The sequence below is a fragment of the Hemitrygon akajei genome, chromosome 22 (assembly GCF_048418815.1).
Source record: "Hemitrygon akajei chromosome 22, sHemAka1.3, whole genome shotgun sequence".
Lineage (NCBI taxonomy): Eukaryota > Metazoa > Chordata > Chondrichthyes > Myliobatiformes > Dasyatidae > Hemitrygon > Hemitrygon akajei.
Genome location: NC_133145.1, coordinates 53190859 through 53206365, shown reverse-complemented (window position 1 = coordinate 53206365; position 15507 = coordinate 53190859). Strand labels below are relative to the sequence as shown.

Below are 15507 nucleotides of genomic sequence, written 5' to 3'. Positions count from 1 at the left end.
TGTTAAGTCAATGAAAGACGGGCAAGTGAAAGTTGTGCACCTGCTCAGGGAAATAAAATTATATCCAAACAACTTCAAAAGCACGCATCTTTCTCTGATTCAGCCTTTCACAAGCCGTTAGCCATTTCTGCAGCTTCTTGGGTATTAAAACTAACATACATTTAAAAAAAAAAATTTGTAACAAAATATACAAACCAAATAACAACCAACAAACACTCACATAAAGCTGTTCACATAGAACACATACAAAAGTAGAGAACATCAGTTCTGTATAACTACAGTTGCTCATTGAACAACTATGGTATATGAGCTCTGTTAAAATTTCTGTAAGCAGTCTCTACATGTTCTCCCCATGGAATGGGTGGGTTTTCCCCAGTGCTCTGGTTTCCTCCCACAGTCCAAAGATGTATCAGGTAGCTTTAATGGTCATTGTAAAGTGCCCCATGATTAAGTTAGGATTAATTGGGGTTGTGGGGTTGCTGGGACAGTGTGGCCCAAAGAGCCAGAAGGGTTGCTCCACTTTAGAAGCGCTGAATAAATGTTACAAGAGGTGACCAAGGTATTGTCAACCAGAATGTTTAAATCCAGAGAACAGGAACTAAAAATGTACAGTGGAACTCAATGATGGATAAGGCAGGATGTACAAATGAAGATGATGAAACCACAAAAGGATCTGTGGGTGAAGAATTTAAAGGCTGACATTTTACAAACATTGTATTTCACTGAAGCACACAGAGCATATAAAGAGTCACCAATTCATTGAACTGGGAGTGTACAAGATGATTAAGAAGCAAATAGCCAGAAGTTCTCCCAGGATTGAAATGATTAATACTAGGCAGCATAATTTTAAGCTGGCTGGAGGAAAGTATGGGAGTGGGGGGGGGGAAATGTCAGAGGTAAGATTTTTTTAAAATTACACAGTGAGTGGTGGGTGCATAGATCACGCTACCAGGGATGGTGGTAGAGACACATACATCAGGAACATTTTTTTTAAAAAGCTCTTCGAAAGGCACAGGGCTGATACAAAGATGGAGGGTTACGTAGGAGGGAAGGGTTAGACTGATTTTAAAGTAAAGTAAAAGGTCGAAGCAACATCGTGGGTTGTTTTATGTTCTATATCTGTCATATTATCTTCCTTTCAAAATCAAACCACCTACTTAAAGGTTGCAGTACATACACCAAGTTATGTAAAACTAGGCAGGCAATAATTACTTATGATAAACAAAGCTAAGAGGTACTTGATTTAAAACAAAGCACAGCCACATCAATTCACACCATGCCCTCTGATTATAAAATGTTAATTTAATCTCCATCTTTAACAGAGACACATACGATGCTGCTTCTCAACAGAGAGCTGCACTGTGTAATCGGGCATGGTTGTGTACTGAGTCAAACAAAGAAAGATGTTAGAGGACATTTGGAAAAATTCGTCCTGGTTCAACTTTGCACAACTTCTAGCCTTTTGCCTGCTTTATCAGCAGGATACATACAGTATAATTGCTTTGCAACGATATGGAAAATTTCCAAATTATATTGAAATGGACATTCACATTGGACTGAATAGCTTTCTTCTGGCAGCATTAGGTAAGTAATTGTATATTTTACAACAGCATATGCCTATTATTGTAAAGATTGAAGCATAATGGAGTAAAGGTGTACATGAAAAATTGTATGTCACTTAATTCATTCCATTTCGGCAGAACCCATATATCAGTGATACATTATTTCTAGGTCCAAATCACATCAGGCTAGGACCCAGATACCAATTTATTTCAAAGAGATGCAATGTTTTACTATAAAGACTGTCCCCAGGGTTTTGAACTCCCACCTTACAGGTACTCATATAGATAAACAAGCTCCCACTAATATAATCAAATCCAAAATTTTGGCACATAAACATACATCCATTCCTACACATAGCAGAATTAGTTTCTTCTCTCCCACCACTGTTATAAATATTTTGTGCTTATCAGCCTTGTCTTTTTAATGCCATTACAAAATTGAAGGAAAGGTTACCATATAGAATTTTTTAATGTACTTTCCAACCTATGGATAAAATCAACTTATGGACGTCTGTAAAAGCAGAGCACCTGTTCATTACCCACAGTCCGTCCGTATAAGGATATCATCTACAATGCTTCAGAAGCATCATTACACAAGACCACACACCATAAGATATAGAAGCAGAAATTAGACCACTCAGCCCAGTGAGTCTTCTCCGCCATTCAGCCATGGCTGTTATTCCCCCCCCCCCCCCCATTCTGCCTTCTCCCTGTAACCTTTAATCCCCTTACCAATCAAGAACCTATTAATCTCTGTCTTACATACACTGAATGACTTGGACTCCACAGGCCTCTGAAGCTACAAAATTCCAGATTCATCACCCACTGGCTGAACACACACTTTTCATCAGAGTCTTAAAGGCCAGGAGATTCCTAGACTCTCCTACTAATGGAAACATCCTCTCCACACTCTATCCTGGCCTTTCAGTATTCGTTAGGTTTGCAAAAAAAAACACAGAGCAAGTATTTGCTTCATAGCAACTCCTTGGTGTCTTCCCCTTATTTCAGGGGAATAAGGTCAGAATCAGGTTTAATATCACTGAAATTGATACGAAATTGTGAAATTTGATATTTTGCACTACATAAAATATACAATATGTTACAATAAGATATTTGGAAGCATACTTCATTGCAAGAAGTAAAATCCTACAAAATAATTATTCCAATCAATAAGCATAGATAGATGTAAAAAGAATAGTTACATCCCTTCTCCCACCCATGATGCTAATATTCTTCTTTTAAAAATTATTTATTAAATTTTAGAAAATTACGAAGAATAAATATGATGATAAAATAATGAGAAAAATAATATTAACCCTCCCCCTCCCCCCCTAACCCTTATCTAAAGAAAGAAAAAAAAAGAAAGATTGCCTGGATATCGGAGGATCCCCACATGTTCCATGGAGTTCAAAATAATTTTAATATTTATTTTTACTTTTCCCCAATTACTTTATAATTTTATCTTCAAAGGACCTAGATGCTAATATTCTTAGCCCCTCAACCAAACTGGCCCGAAGATTCATGCTACATATAATATCAAAGGAAAACAAAAATAATCAGCATGTCAGGCAGCATCTATGACAAGAGAAACTGGGTCAACATTTCAGGTTTCGGGAAGGGCCCTCAACCTCAAACACCGACTTCACTTCTGTTACCACTGAGTGTACCTGACCTGTGGTGTGTTTTTAGCATTTCCTATTTTTGTTTCAGATCTCCTGCATACATAGATTGCTTTTGATACAATTTTAGAGGAAACAACTATTCAATCCTTTACCTTGCTTAGCTAAAGTAGTCACTATTCACCATTTTCCCCACTTGCTTGTATGGGGCTGCCCTAGCACACTCTTCCTGTGATTAACACCGCAGCGACTTGTGCACAACTTGCACTCCAACAACCAGCCTCGACTGCACAACAGAAGAACTGCACAAATCTGTCACTGTCAGACAGGACGAACAACCATAGACCAACACCGGAAGCCTGGATATTCCTGACTCTGTATTCTATTGTTGGTACATTTCTACCCTGATACACAGGCTAGTTTAAACACAACTTCCAACATGAATACTTTCCTCTGTGTTCATTCTAAAATCTGGTTTCTTTCACACCAACATGGCAGAAATCAAGCCAATTAACAATTCACCATTTGTGGTCAAACTTTTGTACCTACCCCTTCCTTACCTGAGAGAAAAATAAACGTGCCTTTATCATCACTGACATATGTCAGGAATTTATTTTGTGGCAGAAGTACAATCCAAGACAAAACTACAAGCTGAAAAAATAGTAAAAAAGTAATTTCATTGGTTTATGAACCGTTCAGAAATCTGAAGGTGAAGGGGAAGAAGGTGTTGTTAAAACAGGTCTTCTTGTTCCTGTACCTCCTCCACAATAGTTGTAATACAGAACAACTTAAGTAATATTTTAATTAGCAAGAGGAAAGGTAAATTAAATTAATGCATTAAGAACATCTTAAGGACCTTACAAACTGCTTTGATGCGCAGCACAAGTTCCTGAGAGGACAAATATGGCTGCCTTTCCCACCACAAGATGAATGAACCCTTGTGCATTTTCCTGGTACCTATACACACCGAGGGTGAGAGATTGACAAAGACACACAAGTCCGAGCTCTTCTTCAAATAGTGTAACAAGGCTATTTCTACCCAACTCGACGTGCCAACAAGACCAAAGTGTGACCGATAGTCCTCACATTAACTCCTTCACTATGTTGAAATATCACTAAATCCAAGATTCTCAATATCTGATGGGTTAAATAAACCCAAATATTGTGCCATGAACTCATTGATACTTTCTTTTTTTTCAAAAATCAGAAAAACAAACTGCAGAGTACTAGGAATTTGTTAAACCATAACCTTAAAAACCTGGAGTTGTCTTTCGGACCGGGCAAAATTAAAGGCTACAGAATAACGCGGTTAAATTAGTACCGTTCACTGAAGTGTTGACTTATGTTCTTAACCGTTTCCGAAAATGCTGCGGTGCTGTCACCACGTTTAATGGCTTCAGAGAATACCTCGACTAAAAAATGCTTTCGAAACATAATAAACGTGAGATGACAGAATAATTCTGAAAGCCTCTTGCTGATAAAGATAAATCCTGCCAGGTAGCAGTGTTAAAGTCAGAGAGACCGATGCCGGGATTCCATCACGACCTGTTAAATTCGCGATTGACTCCGGCATGCAGCAACCAAGCACGTGTTTAAACCCTCCAAACAGGACATTAGACGGCCAGTCAAGTGTGAAAGTCACGCTCAAACCTCCCCGTTATCCACAACCACACTGAATAATACATCTAAACATGTACAAAATATTTAATTTGCGATCGCGGCGTGTCATGGGGTACTGCGCCAATTCTGACCTGACTTCCTTCTCTGGCGCCACGGATACTTTGTAGCTGCTTTTTCGCAACGCTGATTCTTCCCCTCCTCCTTCTCGCCACGATTTAATCGACGACCGACTCGTCCAATTGGAAGCCAGTCGCGCACTAATCTCCGCCTACTTGCTGCGCAAAGTGGCGACGCACACCAATCAGCAACGGGGAGAGCGGAACCCTGAAAGCAGGCCGACCAGCCTCGAGCTGGCTGCGTGTATCCATTTGCAGTGACATTGTGCAACATTTCGCTATATTCACTCGCTGCATACTCCACTGAATCCCTCGGGGCTGGCGACTGCACCCGAACCTAACCCGCCCGTCCTACACCAGATTACGCCACCCCCGCCCCCCGAAAGGAAGCCAGTCAGCATTACCTGAGCAGAACGAATGTGGAGCCAGCAAGCACTGCAGATGTGTCACACAACATGGACTCGGCGCAGAGCTGCATTGTACATCCGGGGAAGCATGCAGTAAACAGCAATGATTGACGGATGACATGCCTGGTGAATGGGCATGTAAATGTCCGGAGAGTGCTCTCCGAGTACCGTAGGTCAGAAGCACGTTGTGTTGTTATCATGCATCTATTGGTGAATTCAAAATTTCTAATTCTGCTATGTGGATGACAGTGTTTTACAAACTTCAAACACGTTTCAGGGATATGACATAAAGGACCTAAGAAGTGGAGGAGTAGGCCATTCGGCCCCTCAGCCCGATTCATAATTCAGTAAGATCATAGCCATTGTTCTTCACAGCCTCTATCCCTCCTTCCCATAATTTCAAAAAAAATTTTGAACATGCTATGGATGAACCTCTTGGGTTGAGGATTTAAAAGCTTAGCTAATCTCTGGTGAAGGGATTTGCTCCTCTCACCTCTGTTCTGAAAGGCTTATTTTCAGATTGTGACCTTGGATTAAAAAAACAAATTAGCCTTCCTTCCCTCAGCATTGTATCTTTCCTCAGGTGGGACATAATATTCCAGGTGGGGGTTTCACCAGGGATTGAAGAACAGCATATCTTCTTTAATAATCAAATGCACATACATTTTATTTTCTGGATTGCTTACCAAACCTGCAAGGACACCCTGGATTTATAAGCACAAACACATTTCAATCTCACACTAATTAAAATTATTCTGCCTTGCTATTCACCAGTCTATGTAAGCAAATCTCCCAGAAATGCTGGCCTTTCCAACAACAACTAGGTATCCAAAAAAAATAATTCAAAAAGATTTGAAAAAAACTGAAAGATGCCACTTAAATTGACAGGGGGGAAAGACATGGTTTAAGAATTAGAGCCACAATTCCCTGAAATATGTCAGGAAACACACACGTAGAGGGAAATAGGCATCTGGAACTGTTCTGTAAAGAGCAATTGATGAGATCAATTGGTAATTTTAAATTTGTTTTGTGTTCTTTGAAACTTCCTCAAGTACTATCACTCAGATTTGACAGAACTAATAATAGAACACCTTTAAGCATAGCCAATTCCCAAACTAAGCAGCAGCATATTACAATGCAGCACACAGTTCTTGAAGATACACTAGACTGATTCTCCCTTAAAAAAGCAACAAGCCCTTTAAAATATGACCTGTCACATGTACATTATTCCATCAGATAATTATTTACAGTTGTGAAATTATGCAATGTACAGATATAAATGTAACCAAATATATTTACTCATCCTTTCAAACTTCTCAGTCTATGCTGGGGTGCTACAGTAGCAAAGCAGTTAGCACGACGCTATTACAGCTCAGGGCGTAGGAGTTAGGAATTCAATTCTGGTACCCTCTGCAAGGAGTTTGTATGTCCTTCCCGTGAAATGCATGGGTTTTTCCCAGGTGCTCTGGTTTCCTCCCACAGTCCAAATATGTACTGGGTAGGTTAACTGGAAAGTATAAATTGTCCTGTGATTAGGCTAGGGTTAAATTGGGGTTGCAGGGGGTTACAGGGTGGCATGGCTCAAAGGGCTGGAAGGTACTACTTTACATTACATTGCTAAATAAATAATAAAATTCCTTCTGATCATTTCCTCAATCAATACATTTATCATCTTTAGTCCATCAAAAGTGCAGTAAAAACTGTTACGTCTATTTACAATTATCCATTTCAGGTACACCCTATGTTCTCAGACTTACCTCCCTGCTTCCAAGACATATGGGAATTCATTGTCATCACTATAATGTGCCATGTCATATGACATGATCCCATGACCATGACTGTTCTTGGCAAATTTTTCTACACAAGAGGTTTTCCGTTGCTGCCTTCTGTGCAGTGCCTTTACACGATAGGTGACCCCAGACATCATCAATACTCTTCAGAGATTGTCTGCCTGGCGTCAGTGGTTGCATAACTAGGACTTGTAATATGTACCCCAGATGCTCATCCGCCACCCTACGGGAATTATCTTCTCCATTGCTGCTTGCCTCTCCACCATAGTGGATTGGGTCCTACCCTTTTGCATTTGTGACACTAGGCACTCTGAAGCTGAATGCCTCCACCATTTCCACCCATGTTTTCAGGAGTCTTCTCAACCTTGTGACCTGCAAGCTTCCCACTGAACCCATGTGAGGTCTCTGTGAGACTCAGTCTTGGTGAAGAATACCATGACACCGTTACTGAATCTGCAGTCTATGTGCTAATGCCTCAGGATCAGCCTCTAAATGAAGCTGCCTCACAAACTCACACAGCATCTCCCTACTGGTGAAAATCTTGCATTTAGTCCACCACACCAATCTGCTTCTCAAAACAACTTCTGACAGCATCAGAGTGAAATGTCTCATCAAAGTTTTTCCATTCTTCTTGTTATAGACTCTGATTGTGCTCTGTGGGGTGACTAGACTCACCTGTGTCTCATATGTCTTCAGCCATACTAAGAGCAGCTGTATCACTTTCCTCTCCTCACACATCATCACGTTCCTCTCTCTGTGTCCTTTCCTGAGACCTTAGTGATGTTGTTCGCCTCACAGAAAAGCTCCGCGTAGTCCAAATACAGGGTGAATGATCGAGTCTGCTGGTACGTTTCATGCCTTCCTACGGATCTCACATATCCATTCCCTGACATCCTCACAAGCTGCTACTCTGAGAACCATACTTTTGAGTTTCATCATGTTGGATCTCTTCACACTGTTACACAGAGAAACAGAAAGCCTGTCACCAATGTGGTGTCTGTAGATGGCTGCAAGTACCATCAGTCAGTTTAAATAGAACAAACAAAGGAACATCTGCTTAACGTCAGATATCGTTTGACAGCACACTTATGGAATATCGTAAAATGTACTGTGTTAAACTTCAGTATAAATCCCAAAGTTAAAGTTAAGTTAAAGTCTGTCCCGAGCCTTTTAGGCTCATCCGGCCAGTGCTTATGCCGGTTTCTGTAGCACGAAGTGACTGAGAGTACGAGACTCCCCCCCGGATAGGACGCCAGTCTACCGTGAGGTTAACCCTCAGCATTTTGCCGGTACCTATTTTCAGGTGGGTGGACTGAAGTGTGGTTAACTGTGTGGTTAAGTGCCTTGCTCAAGGACCCAAAATGCTACCTCGGCTGGGGCTTGAACTCTCGACCTTCAGATCGCTAGTCAAACGCCTTAACCACTTGGCCACACATAAATCCCAAAGAGCAACATAAAATGCTGGAACCATCCAGCAAGACAGACTGCATCTGTGGATAGAGAACAAGGTTAACATTTCTGGTTAGTCCATCACAGGTAAAGCCCTCCCCACCATTGAGCACATCTGCACAAAACACTATTGCAGGAAATGAGCATCCATCATCAGGGATTCTCTCTCCCCCCCCACAACATGCAGGACATGCTCTCTTCTCACTGCTGCCATCAGGAAGAAAGTACAGGAGCCTTAGGACTCACACCACCAGCGTCAGGGATAGTTATTATCACTAAATAATTACGCTGTTGAACCAAAGGGATAACTTCACTTGTCCCATCATTGAAATGCTCCCACAACATTTATTGCTTATTTATTTATTATTATTTCTTTCTTTTTGCATTTGCACTCTGGTTAAACACCCAAGTTGGCATTTTCTTTCACTGATTCTGTTACTGTTTTGATACTACGGATTTATTGAGTATGCCCGCAAGACAATGAATCTCAGGATTGTGTATGGTGACATATATGTACTTCAATTATAAATTTACTTTGAAGTTAATGATCCTGCAGAGTGTGAGGGAATAGACAGAGAGAATATCTCTGCTAGAGAGAGACCAGGTCTAGATGACTTCACCAATAGTTCTCCCAATGGCACAGTTCAGATTCTATAGCCTGTAGATGTTTGATTTATATTTACAATATAAATGGCATCTATTGAAAGCAAAAAAAAATCAAGAGCATGGGCATAACTCCTGGAGCTCCTGTTAATAGCCTGCTGAAACTCAATGATCTTTCATTAAAAACATTGGTTAGGAACTTTATGACCATCACTCCACATCTGGCTTTTTAAAATGATAGATACTATAAAATTACATTTACAATTCAAGTTCAATTTAATAATTTTTAAATATCATTGCATTCATAGAAGTTGTTCTTGAATTTGAAGACATAGTATCATTAAACAGTGGCAAATTTCTCAGGAAGCTGATGTCTTTGGAAATGTGATTATAGCTTAATTAAGATATGTCAGTAGAGGAATTTTCATGTTTTGATAGAAGAGGGCATTTCTGGTTATCAAATTAAAAAGCAAAGGAAAAACCCAATGGTAAGAACAGGAAATGATGGACATTCTCAATTGGTTAAGGAAGATCAATACAAGAGAAATAAATTTACATTTAAAATAATGATCTTTCATCAAAATTGGAAAACATTTATAAAACAAATTTTATGAATAAGGAAAAATTACAATAGATAAACATAAGAGATTCTGCAGATGCTGGAAATCCAAAGCAACACACACAAAATGCCTGAAGAACTCAGCAGGTCAGCATCTATGGAGGGGAATAACAGTCGGTGTTTCGAGCAAGACTGTTTATTCCCCTCCATAAATTATAATAAAGTTAGCAGCTGGTGAGCTGAGTTTATGAGTACTTGTCTTCACAAACTTGCCCAAAGAACCTTCCCAGATCTTACAACACATCTTTTTCCTTCTGGATTGCTGCCTGTTGAAATACTTTAATATGATTAACTTGCAGAGTCACTTTGGTGATATTATTCATGTGGATGACTGGAAACAGCAGGTTATGGTAAAAGAGAAGTTCTTAATAGTAGGATTGCTGGGAAGAGCTGAGTCAGCAACTTAATTTGAAGTCTGTGGGGCACAATGATAGATTTAGTTTTCAAAACCAGAAAATTTGGTACATTTCCAATATTACAATAAAAAACTCTGATAACCTGTTATTCAATAGAACAAACAGTGCAGTACAGGCCATTCAGCCCAACAAGCCTATACTGACCATAATGCCCACCTAGCTAGTCCCAATTTCCTGCATTCGGCTCATATCCTTCTAAACACTGCCCCTCCATTACCAATCCAAAGGTTTCTTGAATGATACTGTTGTACCTGCCTCAACCACTTCGTCTGGCAGCTCATTCGATATACTCACCAAGCTCTGTGTGAAAAGATTAAATCTTTCTCCTCTCACCCTAAACCTATATCCCCTTGATTTGGGCTTCCCAAACCTGGGGTGGTGGACTGGAAATACATCTCTACCAAAGGAGGTGTAAGGTACTTATTAGCCTGCAGGTCATCCTTGGACAAAGTGTAGCACCTACTTAACCTCTCGATCAGGGTCACATGAAGCCATGGGAGCAGGTGGTGGATGGTCGTAAGAGCAGCTGGTGCATATCACAAGTCCTGGTTATGCGATCACAGACGCCAGGCAGTCAGTCTCTGAAGAGTATTGATAATGGCTGGGGTCACCCATCTTGTAAAGACACTGCCCAGAAGAAGGCAAGGCAAACCACTTGTGTAGAAAAATTTAGCAAGAACAATCATGATCATAGACCATGATCACTCACATCATACGACACGACACCTAATGATGAAGATGATGATGATGATGAACTTGGGGAAAAGACTGTTACCATCCATCTTTTCTATGCTTCTCATAATTTTAAACACTTCTATAAGGCCACACCTCATTCTCATTAGATCCAAGGAATACAGAACTAGCCTGGCCAATGTCTCCCTATAACTCGTTTTCTCGTCCTGGCAACATACTCGCAATTCTATTCTTAATTCTTTAATCAGTTTAATCATGTATTTTCTATAATAGGACAACTAGAAGTGTATTCAGTACTCCAGGTAGAGACTCACCAATGACTTATATATTCACACAATATCCTAACTCCTATAGTCAATGACCTGACTGATGAAGGCCAGCATGCTAAATGCCTTTTTTACCACCCTGTGTACCTGTGATGCTGCTTTCAATGAACTCATCAGCCATTCTGTTCCATTGCACTCTCTGATGCCCTACCATTCATAAAATATGTCCAAGGCTGGTTTGACTTTCCAAAATGTGCCTCATGTCCATTTGCCTCCACGATGATCTCTTTTCACTATCAACAGTGCATCCTAATTTTGTGTCATCTGCAAATTTGCGGATCAAGTCTTCTGCATTCAATTCAAAATATTTTATATAAATAATAAATAACAAGGGTCCCAACAACAACTTCTGCACCCACCAGTCATTGGCCTCCATTCCGATCAACAACCTTCAACTACCACCCTCTGTTTCCTACTTCTGAGACAATTCTGAATCCATCTAATTTGTTCTCCCTGGATTCCATGGGACCTAACACTCCAAACCAGCCAATCATTCAGGATCTTGTTGAAGGCCTTGCTAAAGTCCAAATAGACAACATCCACTGCCCTCCTCTCATCTCCCCTTTAGATTACCTCTTCAAAAAATTCTAAAATATTTGATAAACACTACTTTTCACAAACAAAGCCATCCTGAGCCAACTTACCCATCAGAATTTCCTCTAGTTACTGGAGTCTAGTAACTTCAGCACCACGGATGTCAGGCTGACTGGCCTGTAGTTTCCTGGTATGTCCTTGCTGCCTTCTTGAACATGCAATGACATTAACCACCTTCAAGTCTTTAGAACACCAGTAACTAATTATGAAGCAAATATCCGTGCAAGGCCCTCTGCAATTTCTTCTCCAGCCTCCCACAAAGTCCAACAATGCAGGTCCTGGGGACTTATCCAACTTTACACACGGCAAGGCTGCAGATTTCATCTTCCTGGTAATATCAATATTCTATAAAATATCTCCACTTATTTTCCTTACTTTTTGAGCATCCATGATTTTCACTTCAGTTAATACAGTGGAGAACTATTCACCAACAATTCCACTTATCTCCTGCGGCTTGAGACATAGATGGTCCTGCTTATCTCTAAGGGGTCTTACTTTCTCCTATATACCCTTTTACTCATAATTTAGCTGTGGAAACTTATGAGATTTTTTAACCGGATTTGCCAGATCCATCCCATACCCTCTCTTTGCCCTCCTGATTTCCCTCTTAAGGGTATTCTTCATCTTTTTATAGTCAATTCGGGATTCACTCATCCCCAACCTCCAAAATTCAAACTTCCTTCTTTTACCTTGCTGGCGGATGTGTTCTCTGAACTTTCCAGATTTACCTTCATCCTAACAGGTGCATGCTGCCCTGGTCTCTTAATATCACACTCTCCCACTTGCCATTCATTCCTTTCCTTTCAAACAGGCTTTAAATATGTTAATCAAAGTACATTTATGACACCTGAGATTAATTTTCTTGCAGGCATTCAAAAGTGGCCACTGTGTGTATATAATTCTGTATTTCCACTATGTAAAAAATGAACATAAATTAAAAGGCACAAATGTGTGCACCATTATGATCCTTTCCAATAAAGGAGTCATTATTGTTTTTTAAATCTTATGGTTTTAATGGTAAACGCTATTGACATCATGAGAGATTATCTGAATTGCGTGCAGACATTTCAGCTTGTAAATTCCCATTTTCTCAATTTGCAGCATTTTTTTAACCTTTAACCTTTATCATTCAGTTCAATTGACAGTGATAAGCATGCATTCATTGCTTCAGCTTTGACTGCATTTTCATTTAAAATTATCAATCCAATTAATAACTCAAAGCAATCCCATTAATGGTCCACTTCATGCTTTCAGATCTCCCGTTAAAATGGTCACTTGTGAAGTTTAGCTCTGATGTACCTATCTCTGTTTCTTTTATCCATGTACGTGATTGTACATGGCCAGATTTTATTGTCCAGCACATCTGCTCTTTGGAACCACTACAGTCCAGTGGTAAAGGTATTTGCACAGAGCTGCTTTGGGATAGAGTTACATGATTTAGACACAGTGATCCTGAAGGAATGTATTTTTAGATCAGGATGATGTGTGGGACAGAAGGGAACCTGCAGATGGTGATATTCCCCATGTACCTACTACCTTTACTCTTCTTGAAGATACAACTGGCAGGTTTAAGAGTGAATTGGGTAAGTGGCAGTGATGCACTTTCTGGAGGGCACACGTGTGGTGGTGCAAGGAGTAAATACTTTTGTGAATGGAGTGTCATCCAAACCAAGGTGTTTCATCCTGGATGGCATCAAGATTCTTGAGGGTTTTTGAAGCTGCGTTCATCGACACAAGTGCAAAGTATTTTATCATGTGACTGATTCGTACCTAATAGATAGTGGCAAGGCTTTGTATTGGTAACATTGAAGGTATTTCTAGACATTTCAGAGACCAATAAAGAAGCAAGCTCTTTGTTGTGTGTATGGAAGAGAGGGATACCGCTTTAGAACAGAGACGAGGAAGAATTTATTTAGCCAGAGGGTGCTGAGTCTGTGGAATTCATTGTCACAGATGGCTGTGGAGCCCAAGTCACTGGGTATATTTAAAGCAGAGGTTGATAGGTTCTTGACTGGTAAGGCCATCAAAGCTTACAAGGAGAAGGCAGAGGAACAGAGTTGAACAGGATAATAGATCACTCATAATCAAACTGTGGAACAAGCTCAATGGGTTGAATGGCTAATTCTGCTCCTACGTATGTCTAATGGACCCCATCTAGGTCCTGCCTAAGATCCCCCCCAAATTAGCCCTCCTCCAGTTCAGGACCTTAACTGATGGACATATCCTATCCTCTTCCATCTCTATTTTAAAGCTAATCAAATGGAGGTCACTTAAGCCAAAGTCCTCCCTGCCACTTCAGTTACTTGCCCTGCCTTGTTCCCTAAGAGGAGATGCAGCATTACAGCTTCCTGAGTATGGCTGTGGATTTGTCACTGAACTTCTACACTGCCGAGCTTTAGGACTTGAGCAGGGATACAATCTACTCCCAAGGCTTTGTTATTCTACACTGTCAAAAAGTTATTCTTGAACGAGTTGCTGTAGATCAGAGACAAGGATGCTCATACTAAGGACATATTCTCATTTGAAACCTTCAAGTGTTCCTCTCTTGGAGGTACAGGGAGGAGGAGTTCACCGCAGCGTGTAGGGGCCTCACCATGCAGCAGTATGGAAAGTCAGTCACCGACTAACAGGAAGATTGGGCGAATGAAGCTTTTAAATACCGGTAGATGCGTGAAATTCAACATGTCAAGGCACATTAATATGTCTCTTTAACTGATGTTTAGAATGAACTCCCAATTCACATTGAGAGTGCGCTGAATCCCACTCTATCCTTATTTCATCTCTGTCCTCAGCTCTCTGGGGAAAGTTATGTCCCCCAAATGGACCTTTGTATTAGTGATAGAGGTGTGGGAGTTGGTGGTGGTGGTGGGGGGTGCAATGCTCCTTACTGTGATTACAGACTATTTATTTAGCTAACAAAATAGATTTGATAAAATCTTACTTATTTTTGATACTCTGCACATTGATGTAATAGATTTTCTTATTTATGTGACTGAACTTTACCAGAAGCAATTCATAAGACACTTTATTAATGAAAATACAGTATAAGGGTTCGTAACTGAATGGATTTGTGCCATTATAGATATAACAGGAAGAACGCTGACAATATTTTAGATGATTCTACAAGATGAAGTCCGGAATTTGTGCATGATTTATATACGGTTAATCGCAGACGATGAGGAGGCGCACGGATGAACCCGGCAGCATCAAATAGAAGCCACTTTTTATATTCCAGACCGGGTGCGACATCCCGCTACCTTATTTCCACAACTGAGCACTTTAAACCAGCATCTTTCCAAGTAGACTCGCCGTCTAAAGCTACTACAAGGGTTAGAAAAGCGAAATACCTGACACTTTCCTATCCTTCGCACCGCCGCAATGAAGCCGCCTCTGATCAATTGTAAGGGGCGAGCGCCAACACATCACATGGACGGGAGCAGCCAATCACAGTACAGTGACTGGAACTGCTCTGCAGCGCCTCCTGGCTTGGAGGTGCAGGGAGGAGGAATCCATCGCAGTTCATTGCAGCGTGAGGGGGGCTTCGCCGTGTAGCGGTATGAAAAGTCAAGTACCAGCAGGAAGTTTGAGCGAATGAAGCTTTTAAATAGACGTGTGAATTTCAACATTTCACGGCACATTAATATGTTTCCTTAACTGATGTTTAGAATGAATTCCCAATTCACGTTGAGAGGC

The 15507-nt window shown here is 40.5% G+C and overlaps 1 protein-coding gene across 6 annotated transcripts in view; it reads right to left on the bottom strand.

Moving 5' to 3' along the window:
* The window catches only part of usp36 (ubiquitin specific peptidase 36), an 84840-nt gene extending 69662 nt beyond the window's left edge, over window positions 1-15178 (bottom strand). For 2 of the 6 annotated variants that reach the window (XM_073026246.1, XM_073026248.1), the window contains exon 1: window positions 5322-5388. The gene's annotated coding sequence lies outside the window, so the exon portion shown is untranslated. Of the gene's footprint in view, window positions 1-4932; window positions 5024-5321; window positions 5406-7789; window positions 7922-15161 lie in introns of those variants that run through there. The other 4 variants (XM_073026250.1, XM_073026249.1, XM_073026247.1 and 1 more) reach the window with 4 other exon arrangements.
* Window positions 15179-15507: the final 329 nt, after the last annotated feature.